We start from the raw sequence: 14439 nt of genomic DNA on the forward strand, positions 1-14439 counted from the left end.
TGAATGTGCACCGTCAGTCGTTAATGTGACTGTGTTGGGTGTAGACGTCATCCGTTTTCGTCGTCGTGATGTCTCGTTGCGTGACGCTTCGTCGTGCCAACTTGTCGTCCACCTCACTGAAGGTGTTGATGGTGGTAGGTAGTATTGTAGAGCAGCGTAGGTCTGACGTAGCACGAACCTTGATAGTGTGTATTAATCCATCTTTTTTTACCGTACGTTTTTGGTTTTAGTACCAACTTGTACCCTAGATCTAAGGGCCTTTCTTGAGTATAAGAAGGACATTATGGCCATATTATTTTACGTTTGGGGTTCATCGAAATTTGTGTTGTCTTTGTAATACACTGTGTGTACATGATAAGCATTTGTTCCTGTGTTTCTCGTTGGGTGGCAGGAAGAACTTGACCCAGTGGGGTTCTTGTGGTAAGCCGGTATAATTTGATGGTCATACAGCCGTACCGTCATTCGTACCATGTAAACAACATTAAGCCATTAATGATGCAGAACGAGTTCAGCGTCGCTGTAGGTACACGAGCCTCCAGATTATCTGAAGGTGTCTTGGGTCGAGTGAGGCTCGAGCCTCGCCAGGTAGTACCAGTGTGTGGCATAAGGTTACCCTGGCTGGCAGAACGTATTCTAGAAAGAAGGTTAACTATCTGTGAATGATTGGTCATGTGTGTTCACGCTGGTTCTCTGAAACAGTCGATGTCAGGTGGTGTATGTTTGTATATTAGTTTTCTTAAGTATCCAGACCGTCCAGCAGCTGATAACATACAAGGATCAATTCATTACATATGCGTCGTGGTTTAGCGCACATTTGCGCGGATGAAAGTTTGTATTGTGGCGATGCTAAAAGATTAATAAAAGTTAATTCGCTTGACTTGCGTTACTGTAGTTTTGGATATATCGACTTTGTGTATGGAAAGTTGTTATAATTTGTAATTGCAACAAGTTTCCATCTACGAGGCAGGTATGTGTACACATATGCCCCTATAAAGCGAAAAGTATGTAATTTTCATGTTGAAATATGAATTTTCAGAAAGTGGTTACATTTCGGGAAAACGAATTCATTTAGATTCTCGAACCAAGAGAAAAACTAGATAAAACTGCTCGCTAAGTCGTTAAGTATTCTACTTTAGGATTTGAAAAAAAAAAAAAAAATGTGGGAAGGACTTTGAAGCACGTGGAAATTTATTCGATTAAAAGTCAAATGAATCGAGCATACATGACCTCTAACCAGAGGTAAACCCCCCACCACACTCCTAGCCTCCCACCCTTGCTTTCCCCAGCAATGAAACACGAATACAGATAACCTTGTGTCCACAACAGCTTTCGCAGTGTCGCGTCTCTCTCTCTCTCAACATATCAGACATTTATACACAGTGTTCACAGTACATGTCGTCTGCTGAGGGATTGTGTTCACACACAAGCTGTCACGATGGCTGGTGGTCACCCGGGCAGTTGAGAATGATGAACGAGCAGACTGGACACTTGACTGCCAGTCTCGTATGATTGTAATGGTTCTTACATGACCTGAGGCCGGGCATGTATACTTTGCTTCTCTCAGTTAGAATTGAGTAGGATTAGTTAATGCTTGGTAATTTAAATGTCCTCCCCACTAAAGTCACGAAATACTTTACTTAAGTTCCCCTTATTGTTAATTCATTTGCGTGACAGGTAATAAAGATCTAAAAAAAAATTAGATGCTTCGATTACATCTGGAATAGATCTCGTAACTTGAGGTGCAGACTATATTGTGCCCACTGTTATCATACAGCGACACCCTCCACATTCAAATACTGATGTGTAGATATGTAAGTTTATAACTAAATTCTTGATATAATGATATTTATTGATTTGAATAATGATAAGGTATCTTTACTGTCTGCGCCCAAGAGAAGCTTCGAAATGTTTATGTAAATTTAAAATCTCGGTCATTACTTGCAATCTAAGTGGTTATGTATATATAATCACAGTAATTGTAAAACAATAATTGATCTATCGATTGCATATAACAAACTTCGTGACTAATGTGGGACACAAATTGTAAAATTATCTTTGTTTTGATATTGTTTAAAGGAAGACTATCATAGTATTCTGAAATTGAGAATGATAATGAAAACATGATAAACATTGAGGGACACCAACAAGAGAAGACAACATACGAGACGTTACTGCAACAAGACATTATCACTATTATCTGTTATCTTCCATCCAGACTCACGCTAGACGAAGCGAAATGTTCCAACGGCTTAAAAGATTTTTTTCTTCACATTGGTATAGATATTGTAGGATCTTGTCCATTGCAGCAACTTTAATCGCTGATCTGTACGAAAGTAAGGAATAATAACATAGAAGGTTTTAACGTAGCAGTTTAGCAATGATAAAACCTATAAGTTCAGCTCAGTTTCTAGTGAATATACATGATGTGTGTAGTAAACTCCGGGCTCTGCCGTACAAGCCATCTTATGGCGTATTTACGAAAATATATCCGAATGCTGTGGCTGAGGAATTATCCCACGTAAAATTGAATATTTTTTTTCCAGTATAGAGTAGGTAGAGCCGTGATGGCTGAGGAATTATTATCCCACCTAAAATTGAATATCTTTTTTTTTCCAGTATAGAGTAGGGAGGGCTGTGATGGTACTGACCAGCTGGTGGCGAGAGTTTTGATCGTAGTGGAACTACTTTGTTGTGAGTCTTGCGACAACAGCGGTCGGTTGTTAGCGAATCTGCTTTATTTTCCCTCGTAACATTTTGGCAATTACGTTATAATTAGTTCTGTACTGCTCACTGCGAAGTCAGATTATCAGGTGACGGGTTCTCATACGTAAGGCTGAGTGAAAGATGAAGTACAGTACTATCCAAATGATGAATAATGTCCTTCTTGCTTATCCTTATATTTTTGTTGGGTTTGATGGCAAACGATGGACTGGTGACTAATGAATGATCGTGAAACCTTTAGATAACTTGAATATATTATTCATCACGTGATTTTGTGATCCTGTTGATAATATTTGACCATCGTTCATGTCCGTCTGTTGTGAGGGTACTAGCGTCCGCTGCCTAACGTACAGTCTCCTGTGATTGTTATATTAACCACAAAATGTCTACACACTGCGAAGTTTGATGTGTACATGTCAGTTCGTGAACTGTATGTTGGTCCTGCACGGGATTTCTCAAACCACCTTAAACTCCACTCAAAAAATCCGGTGAAAATATTCGTAAGTAATGTTAACAGGTCTTCTGTTCGTGGAAGAAGGCGTTTTAAAAGTCGTCTTGAAGGCCAGACCTTACCTACAATAAAGGACTAAAAGGATGGAATAGTAGAAGAAATAATGCTAAGAAGGACGTAGAAAAAGCTGCTTGTTTTTTCTTTGGCTCTGGTCGTGGTTGTCGGTGAAACAATAGAGGATAGAGAGAGATGCGGGGGACGACATGCAACAACCACCAGCCTTACTTTGAGTGGCCAACTGCCCCACGGTCATCATGTGACGCAGTGGCAGGAAGAGCATGACGTGGTGTGGCTAATGACCGGGTCACTCAGCCACACAGTTATCATTAGGGAAAACATATATATATATATATATATATATATATATATATATATATATATATATATATATATATATATATATATATATATAAGTATACTTATGTATATCTCGCTTTTTAAACCAGGTATTCCCAATCATCAGTCCTTTTTCAGCACATAAATCTACAAGCTCTTCACCATTTCCATTTACAACACTGAACACCCCATGCATACCAATTATTCCCTCAACTGCCACATTACTCACCTTTGCATTCAAATCACCCATCACTATAACCCGGTCTCGTGCATCAAAACCGCTAACACACTCATTCAGCTGCTCCCAAAACACTTGCCTCTCATGATCTTTCTTCTCATGCCCAGGTGCATATGCACCAATAATCACCCACCTCTCTCCATCAACTTTCAATTTTACCCATATTAATCGAGAATTTACTTTCTTACATTCTATCACATGCTCCCACAACTCCTGTTTCAGGAGTATTGCTACTCCTTCCCTTGCTCTTGTCCTCTCACTAACCCCTGACTTCACTCCCCAGACATTTCCAAACCACTCTTCCCCTTTACCCTTGAGCTTCGTTTCGCTCAGAGCCAAAACATCCAGGTTCCTTTCCTCAAACATACTACCTATCTCTCCTTTTTTCACATCTTGGTTACATCCACACACATTTAGGCACCCCACTCTGTGCTGAGAGGTGCAACTGGAGGGATGTCTGATCATTATCTTGTGGAGGCTAAGGTGAAGATTAGTATGGGTTTTCAGAAAAGAGGAGTGAATGTTGGGGTGAAGAAGGTGGTGAGAGTAAGTGAGCTTGGGAAGGAGACCTGTGTGGGGAAGTACCAGGAGAGACTGTGTACAGAATGGAAAAAGGTGAGAACAATGGAAGTAAGGGGAGTGGGGGAGGAATGGGATGTATTTAGGGAATCAGTGATGGATTGCGCAAAAGATGCTTGTGGCATGAGAAGAGTGGGAGGTGGGCTGTTTAGAAAGGGTAGTGAGTGGTGGGATGAAGAAGTAAGAGTATTGGTGAAAGAGAAGAGAGAGGCATTTGGACGATTTTTGCAGGGAAAAAATGCAATTGAGTGGGAGAAGTATAAAAGAAAGAGACAGGAGGTCAAGAGAAAGGTGCAAGAGGTGAAAGAAAGGGCAAATGAGAGTTGGGGTGAGAGACTATCAGTAAATTTTAGGGAGAATAAAAAGATGTTCTGGAAGGAGGTAAATAGGGTGCGTAAGACAAGGGAGCAAATGGGAACTTCAGTGAAGGGCGTAAATGGGGAGGTGATAACAAGTAGCGGTGATGTGAGAAGGAGATGGAATGAGTATTTTGAAGGTTTGTTGAATGTGTCTGATGACAGAGTGGCAGATATAGGGTGTTTTGGTCGAGGTGGTGTGCAAAGTGAGAGGGTTAGGGAAAATGATTTGGTAAACAGAGAAGAGGTAGTAAAAGCTTTGCGGAAGATGAAAGCCGGCAAGGCAGCAGGTTTGGATGGTATTGCAGTGGAATTTATTAAAAAAGGGGGTGACTGTATTGTTGACTGGTTGGTAAGGTTATTTAATGTATGTATGACTCATGGTGAGGTGCCTGAGGATTGGCGGAATGCGTGCATAGTGCCATTGTACAAAGGCAAAGGGGATAAGAGTGAGTGCTCAAATTACAGAGGTATAAGTTTGTTGAGTATTCCTGGTAAATTATATGGGAGGGTATTGATTGAGAGGGTGAAGGCATGTACAGAGCATCAGATTGGGGAAGAGCAGTGCGGTTTCAGAAGTGGTAGAGGATGTGTGGATCAGGTGTTTGCTTTGAAGAATGTATGTGAGAAATACTTAGAAAAGCAAATGGATTTGTATGTAGCATTTATGGATCTGGAGAAGGCATATGATAGAGTTGATAGAGATGCTCTGTGGAAGGTATTAAGAATATATGGTGTGGGAGGCAAGTTGTTAGAAGCAGTGAAAAGTTTTTATCGAGGATGTAAGGCATGTGTACGTGTAGGAAGAGAGGAAAGTGATTGGTTCTCAGTGAATGTAGGTTTGCGGCAGGGGTGTGTGATGTCTCCATGGTTGTTTAATTTGTTTATGGATGGGGTTGTTAGGGAGGTAAATGCAAGAGTCCTGGAAAGAGGGGCAAGTATGAAGTCTGTTGGGGATGAGAGAGCTTGGGAAGTGAGTCAGTTGTTGTTCGCTGATGATACAGCGCTGGTGGCTGATTCATGTGAGAAACTGCAGAAGCTGGTGACTGAGTTTGGTAAAGTGTGTGGAAGAAGAAAGTTAAGAGTAAATGTGAATAAGAGCAAGGTTATTAGGTACAGTAGGGGTGAGGGTCAAGTCAATTGGGAGGTGAGTTTGAATGGAGAAAAACTGGAGGAAGTGAAGTGTTTTAGATATCTGGGAGTGGATCTGTCAGCGGATGGAACCATGGAAGCGGAAGTGGATCATAGGGTGGGGGAGGGGGCGAAAATTTTGGGAGCCTTGAAAAAGGTGTGGAAGTCGAGAACATTATCTCGGAAAGCAAAAATGGGTATGTTTGAAGGAATAGTGGTACCAACAATGTTGTATGGTTGCGAGGCGTGGGCTATGGATAGAGATGTGCGCAGGAGGATGGATGTGCTGGAAATGAGATGTTTGAGGAAAATGTGTGGTGTGAGGTGGTTTGATCGAGTAAGTAACGTAAGGGTAAGAGAGATGTGTGGAAATAAAAAGAGCGTGGTTGAGAGAGCAGAAGAGGGTGTTTTGAAATGGTTTGTGCACATGGAGAGAATGAGTGAGGAAAGATTGACCAAGAGGATATATGTGTCGGAGGTGGAGGGAACGAGGAGAAGAGGGAGACCAAATTGGAGGTGGAAAGATGGAGTGAAAAAGATTTTGTGTGATCGGGGCCTGAACATGCAGGAGGGTGAAAGGAGGGCAAGGAATAGAGTGAATTGGAGCGATGTGGTATACAGGGGTTGACGTGCTGTCAGTGGATTGAATCAAGGCATGTGAAGCGTCTGGGGTAAACCATGGAAAGCTGTGTAGGTATGTATATTTGCGTGTGTGGACGTGTGTATGTACATGTGTATGGGGGGGGGGGGGGGGTTGGGCCATTTCTTTCGTCTGTTTCCTTGCGCTACCTCGCAAACGCGGGAGACAGCGACAAAGTATAAAAAAAAAAAAAAAAAAAAAAAAAAAATATATATATATATGTGTGTGTGTGTTAGGTGAAGTGTGACCGTTCCGTACGTTAAGTGGGTTAAGTTCTGAGGTCACCATGGGATGGTTTAGTTAGATTGGTTTAATCAGGTAGTTTTTATATGTTTAATATAACATCCCAAGATTTAGAAGCAGTAGTCCAAATAAGGACAATCGTTCCTTGGTATAACTAGCGTAAATTCAGAAGAGAAGTAGTTAGGAGTAGGTTGCCAGTGTAGGTGGTTAGCTGCTAGCAATACTGATTTTGAGTTGTGGAAATATGAACTTTTCAAAAGAAATAGGGTAACTATGAATAGGAGAGAAAATGGGTTTGACTGAACTTGTATAAGTCTTGCCTATCACACTGGGAAAACCTGACCAAAGTTAAATTGTAAGAAGGAAGTGTGATGAGACGTAAGTCGTGAGAGAAAAGATGAAGCCTTCTTGAAAGAAGTGAAAGAATAGTATTGTGTCGTGGAAGTGTAAAGGTAGTTCCCAAAATATTAGAGACAAAAACTAGTGATAAAAAAAAGGATCATAAGAGAGAAATCAGAATACTGAGGACATGACTGTTGATAGAGGAGTTAATGGTTGATTCAACAACTGTGACACAGACCAGCCACACTTGAAACTAGGTGGGAGAGAACATAGGAAGAAACACAGACTAGCCACAGATGAGGCTAGGTGGGAGAGAACATAGGAAGGAACACAGACTAGCCATAGATGAGGCTAGGTAGGAGAGAACATAGGAAGGAACACAGACTAGCCACAGATGAAGCTAGATGGGAGAGAACATAGGGAGAAACACAGACCAGCCACAGATGAAGCTAGATGGGAGAGAACATAGGGAGAAACACAGACCAGCCACAGATGAAGCTAGATGGGAGAGAACATAGGAAGGAACACAGACCAGCCACAGATGAAGCTAGATGGGAGAGAACATAGGGAGAAACACAGACCAGCCACAGATGAAGCTAGATGGGAGAGAACATAGGGAGAAACACAGACCAGCCACAGATGAAGCTAGATGGGAGAGAACATAGGAAGGAACACAGACTAGCCACAGATGAAGCTAGATGGGAGAGAACATAGGGAGAAACACAGACTAGCCATAGATGAGGCTAGGTAGGAGAGAACATAGGAAGGAACACAGACTAGCCACAGATGAGGCTAGGTGGGAGAGAACATAGGTAGAAACACAGACCAGCCACAGATGAAGCTAGATGCGAGAGAACATAGGGAGAAACACAGACTAGCCATAGATGAGGCTAGGTAGGAGAGAACATAGGAAGGAACACAGACTAGCCACAGATGAAGCTAGATGGGAGAGAACATAGAGAGGAACGCCAAAAGACAGAAGCCTGAAGATCATAACCCTATGCCACATAAGGTTATCAGCTTTGTTTTATTAAATGCAACAACACAAAACTGTGTACACAGTAGCAGAGAAAACAATGAATTTCAAGTTAAACGCCATATTTTTATATAATGCTGAGTACTGTACACTAGATTTGGATTAATTTAAACGGGGAAAAAGCCGATAATTTTCTTCTCGTATGGTCTGCTTTGAAAGGATAATGTAAATATTATCAAAGGTTTATGTCAGCTGTGCTTATTGTCATATACCTGTGACTGCATAAACCGTGTGAATCTAAGTTGTGTACAGCATCCACTAATAAATGATAATCACAGTATGATGTAGAATGTTGTATGACGTACCACAGCATGATGTAGAATGTTGTATGATGTACCACAGTATGATGTAGAATGTTGTATGACGTACCACAGTATGATGTAGAATGTTGTATGACGTACCACAGTATGATGTAGAATGTTGTATGACGTACCACAGCATGATGTAGGATGTTGTATGACGTACCACAGTATGATGTAGAATGTTGTATGATGAACTACGATATGATGTAGAATGTTGTATGATGTACCACAGTACGATGTAGAATGTTGTATGATGAACTACGATATGATGTAGAATGTTGTATGATGTACCACAGTATGATGTAGGATGTATGACGTACCACAGTATGATGTAGAATGTTGTATGATAAACTACGATATGATGTAGAATGTTGTATGATGTACCACAGTATGATGTAGGATGTTGTATGACGTACCACAGTATGATGTAGAATGTTGTATGATGAACTACGATATGATGTAGAATGTTGTATGATGTACCACAGTATGATGTAGAATGTTGTATGATGAACTACGATATGATGTAGAATGTTGTATGATGTACCACAGTATGATGTAGGATGTTGTATGACGTACCACAGTATGATGTAGAATGTTGTATGATGTACCACAGTATGATGTAGGATGCTGTATGACGTACCACAGTATGATGTAGGATGCTGTATGACGTACCACAGTATGATGTAGGATGTTGTATGACGTACCACAGTATGATGTAGAATGTTGTATGATGTACCACAGCATGATGTAGAATGTTGTATGACGTACCACAGTATGATGTAGAATGTTGTATGACGTACCACAGCATGATGTAGAATGTTGTATGACGTACCACAGTATGATGTAGAATGTTTTATGACGTACCACAGTATGATGTAGAATGTTTTATGATGTACCACAGCACGATGTAGGATGTTGTATGACGTACCACAGTATGATGTAGAATGTTGTATGAGGTTACCACAGTATGATGTAGAATGTTGTATGATGAACCTACGATATGATGTAGAATGTTGTATGATGTACCACAGTATGATGTAGGAATGTTGTATGATGCTACCACAGTATGATGTAGAATGTTGTATGATGTACCACAGTATGATGTAGGATGCTGTATGATGTACCACAGTATGATGTAGAATGTGTATGACGTACCACAGTATGATGTAGAATGTTGTATGATGTACCACAGTATGATGTAGAATGTTGTATGACGTACCACAGTATGATGTAGAATGTTGTATGACGTACCACAGTATGATGTAGAATGTTGTATGACGTACCACAGCATGATGTAGAATGTTGTATGATGTACCACAGTATGATGTAGAATGTTATACGATGCACCACAGCATGATGTAGAATGTTGTATGATGTACCACAGTATGATGTAGGATGTTGTATGACGTACCACAGTATGATGTAGAATGTTGTATGATGTACCACAGTATGATGTAGAATGTTGTATGATGAACCACTGTATGATGTAGAATGTTGTATGCTGTACCACAGTATGATGTAGAATGTTGTATGATGCACCACAGTATGATGTAGAATGTTGTATGTGTACCACAGTATGATGTAGAATGTTATATGATGCACCACAGTATGATGTAGAATGTTGTATGATGCACCACAGTATGATGTAGAATGTTGTATGATGCACCACAGTATGATGTAGAATGTTGTATGACGTACCACAGTGTGATGTAGAATGTTGTATGATGTACCACAGTATGATGTAGAATGTTGTATGATGTACCACAGTATGATGTAAAATGTATGATGTACCACTGCATAATGTAGAATATTGTATGATGTACCACAGCATGATGTAAAATGTTTTATGATGGACCACAGCATGATGTAGTATGTTGTGTGATATACCACAGTGTAATGTAGAATGTTGTATGATGTACCAAAGTATGATGTAGAATGTTGTATGATGTTCACAGTATGATGTAGATCGTTGTATGATGTACCACAGTATGATATAGAATGTTGCAAAATGTGTCACAGTATGATGTAGAATGTTGTATGATGTACTACAGTATGATGTAGAAAGTTGTATGATGTGCTACAACATGTAGAATGTTGTATGATGTACAACAGTATGATGTAGAATGTTATATACCACATTATGATATAGAATGTTGTATGATGTACCACAGTATGAAGTAGAATGTTATGTACCACATTATGATGAATGTTGTATGATGTACCACAGTATGATATAGAATGTTGTATGATGTACCACAGTATGATGTAGAATGTTGTATGATGTACCACAGTATGATGTAGAATGTTGTATGATGTACCACAGTATGATGTAGAATGTTGTATGATGTACCACAGTATGATGTAGAATGTTATGTACCACATTATGATATAGAATGTTGTATGATGTACCACAGTATGATGTAGAATGTTGTATGATGTACCACAGTATGATGTAGAATGTTATGTACCACGTTATGATATAGAATGTTGTATGATGTACCACAGTATGATATAGAATGTTGTATGATGTACCACAGTATGATGTAAATTGTTGTATGATGTACCACAGTATGATGTAGAATGTTGTATGATGTACCACAGTATGATGTAAAATGTTGTATGGTATACCACAGTATGATGTAGAATGTTGTATGATGCACCACAGTATGATATAGAATGTTGTATGATGTACCACAGTATGATGTAGAATGTTGTATGATGTACCACAGTATGATGTAGAATGTTGTATGATGTACCACAGCATGATGTAGAATGTTGTATGATGTACCACAGTATAATGTAAAATGTTGTATGATGTACCACAGTATGATGTAGAATGTTGTGTGATGCACCACAGTATGATATAGAATGTTGTATGATGTACCACAGTATGATGTAGAATGTTGTATGATGTACCACAGCATGATGTAGAATGTTGTATGATGTACCACAGCATGATGTAGGATGTTGTATGATGTACCACAGTATGATGTAGAATGTTGTATGATGTACCACAGTATGATGTAGAATGTTGTATGATGTACCATAGTATGATGTAAAATGTATGATGTACCAGAGCATAATGTAGAATATTGTATGATGTACCATAGCATGATGTAAAATGTTATATAATGCACCAAGCTATGATGTAGAATGTTGTATGATGTATCCCAGTATGATGTAGGAAGTTGCATGATGTGCCACAGTATGATGTAGAATATTGTGTGACGTACCGCAGTATGATATAGAATGTTGTATGATGTACACGGTATGATGTAGACTGTTATGATGTACCACAGAATGAAGTAGAATGTTGTATGATGTACTACAGTATGATATAGAATGTTGTATGACGCATCGCAGTATGATGTTGAATGTTGTATGACATACCACAGTATGATGTAGAATGTTGCAAAATGTGCCACAGTATGATATAGAATGTTGTGATGATTTACCACAGTATGATGTAGAATGTATGATGTACCACAGTATTATGTAGAATGTTGTATGATGTACCACAGTATGATGTAGAATGTTGTATGATGTAGAATGTTGTATGATGTCCCAAAGTAGATGTAGAATGTTGTATGACGTACCACAGTATGATGTAGAATGTTGTATGACGTACCACAGTATGATGTAGAATGTTGTATGATGTGCCACAGTATGATGTGGAATGTTGTATAATGTACCACAGAATGATGTATAATGTTGTATAATGAACCACAGTATGATGTAGAATGTTGTATGATGTACCACAGTATGATGTAGAATATTGTATGATGTACTATAGTATGATGTAGAATATTGTATGATGTACCACAGTATGATGTAGAATGTATAATGTATCACAGTATGATGTAGAATGTTTAATGTACCACAGTATGATGTAGAATATTGTATGATGCACTATAGTATGATGTAGAATATTGTATAATGTACCACAGTATGATGTAGAATGTATAATGTATCACAGTATGATGTAGAATGTTTAATGTACCACAGTATGATGTAGAATATTGTATAATGTACCACAGTATGATGTAGAATGTTGTATAATGTACCACAGTATGATGTAGAATGTTGTATAATGTACCACAGTATGATGTAGAATGTTGTATGATGTACCACAGTATGATGTAGAATGTTGTATGATGTACCACAGTATGATGTAGAATGTTGTATGATGTACCACAGTATGATGTAGAATGTTTAATGTACCACAGTATGATGTAGAATATTGTATGATGTACCACAGTATGATGTAGAATGTATAATGTACCACAGTATGATGTAGAATGTTGTATAATGTACCACAGTATGATGTAGAATGTTGTATAATGTACCACAGTATGATGTAGAATGTTGTATAATGTACCACAGTATGATGTAGAATGTTGTATAATGTACCACAGTATGATGTAGAATGTTGTATAATGTACCACAGTATGATGTAGAATGTATGATGTATAGTGATGCATGTCCCTGCAGGTGTTGGTGTGTGCTGGTGTTAGTGTTGGTGGTCCGATCGTGCTACCAAGACCTGATGACCTGATCACCACCACCGCTACCACCACCACCACCACCGCTGCTACCAACGCTACCACCACCACCGCTACCACCACGACTAACACCACTTCGTATGATAAGGAACCGCGGATGTTCGACTACCAAGGTTTTTATAACTGCCACGTCTATACGTAGGGATAGGATGGTCCACAACAAACTACTGTATTGTATATGGATAGGATGGTCCACAACAAACTACTGTATTGTATATGGATAGGATGGTCCACAACAAACTGCTGTATTATATATGGATAGGATGGTCCACAACAAACTGCTGTATTATATATGGATAGGATGGTCCCCATATGTATATGTATTATATCACTAGCTAAAAAGACTTGTTTACAAGATATCAACAACACTAGTTTTCTTATGAAATCAACTAGAGGAAAATTGTTTGAAGTAGATGAGGAAATAAAGCAAGATGGTTGAATAGCGGGGCAGAGGGATCTAAGATGGTTGTGTCTAATGTATTCTGGCTAGTATGAAACAGAGTTTCACATCTAACCATCAGACATGGGACTAGCAGTCCTTCAAGCAAGTTTCTTACACCGCTTTTAGTACACTTTTTTTATTTTTCTCCGTTTCATGACTCTTCTTTGAATTACAACTTTCTCACCTCAGTCCCTGATAAACTTCACTCCCATATGTGTCAGCTTGTCCACAAATGCCAGGTCCCCACAAAGCGGACTTACATTATCCCATTGTAACACAGGTTCTTACTTTCTTTTATGACCGTTCTTCCCACAACTTTCTTCGTTGAGCGAAGAAATAACGTGTCATCATCTACGATTGTCATCTGTTCAGTCCTCTGTAAGGGGAGTGTAATGTTTGTTGGATATTTTCATAGTTTTAAGTTCTAACATGAGACTCTTGTCTGCTTCTCTCCAGGCCTGGCCCTCACCGCCTCCCCGTATTCAGTCGATCCTGACGGCCTCCCAGCCAACGAGCCGCCCTTCGTCGACCCTGTCCACCTCGCTCCTCTCCCCAGCAAATGCAAGCAAGTTCTCCTGGGCGCTGTTCAGTACAGCTCTAGATGAAACTGAGATCTAAGTCCAAGACACTAAAGATGTGCATGACGTGTTGGACAGAATAATGGTCTCATGATCTTGCATGACACACACACACACAACCCTTTTTGGACACGAGAAACAGCACCCCTTTTCATATTGAAACATTCAGTATGTGATGGTAGACATCTTGATCACTCTGTACGACCTATTGATATGATAGTTTGGCCTTAGACATGACGTCACCCTATCATGTGCTCAATGTTCGTACCGTCGTGCTCAGGGGTCGTACCGTCGTGCTCAGGGGTCGTACCGTCGTGCTCAAGGGTCGTACCGTCGTGCTCAAGGGTCGTACCGTCGTACTCAAGGGTCGCACCGTGGTACTCAAGGGTCGTACCGTCGTACTCAAGGGTCGTACCATCGTG

At 39.7% G+C, this 14439-nt stretch overlaps 1 long non-coding RNA gene across 1 annotated transcript; it reads left to right on the top strand.

Annotated features, from left to right (window-relative positions):
- Window positions 1–14025, top strand: LOC139750108 (uncharacterized). The gene is made up of 3 exons (XR_011713082.1): window positions 1–134; window positions 12927–13110; window positions 13896–14025. It is a non-coding gene; the product is annotated as an uncharacterized lncRNA (long non-coding RNA).
- The last annotated feature ends 414 nt before the right edge of the window (window positions 14026–14439 follow it).

This window comes from Panulirus ornatus, chromosome 9 (assembly GCF_036320965.1).
Source record: "Panulirus ornatus isolate Po-2019 chromosome 9, ASM3632096v1, whole genome shotgun sequence".
Taxonomy (NCBI): domain Eukaryota; kingdom Metazoa; phylum Arthropoda; class Malacostraca; order Decapoda; family Palinuridae; genus Panulirus; species Panulirus ornatus.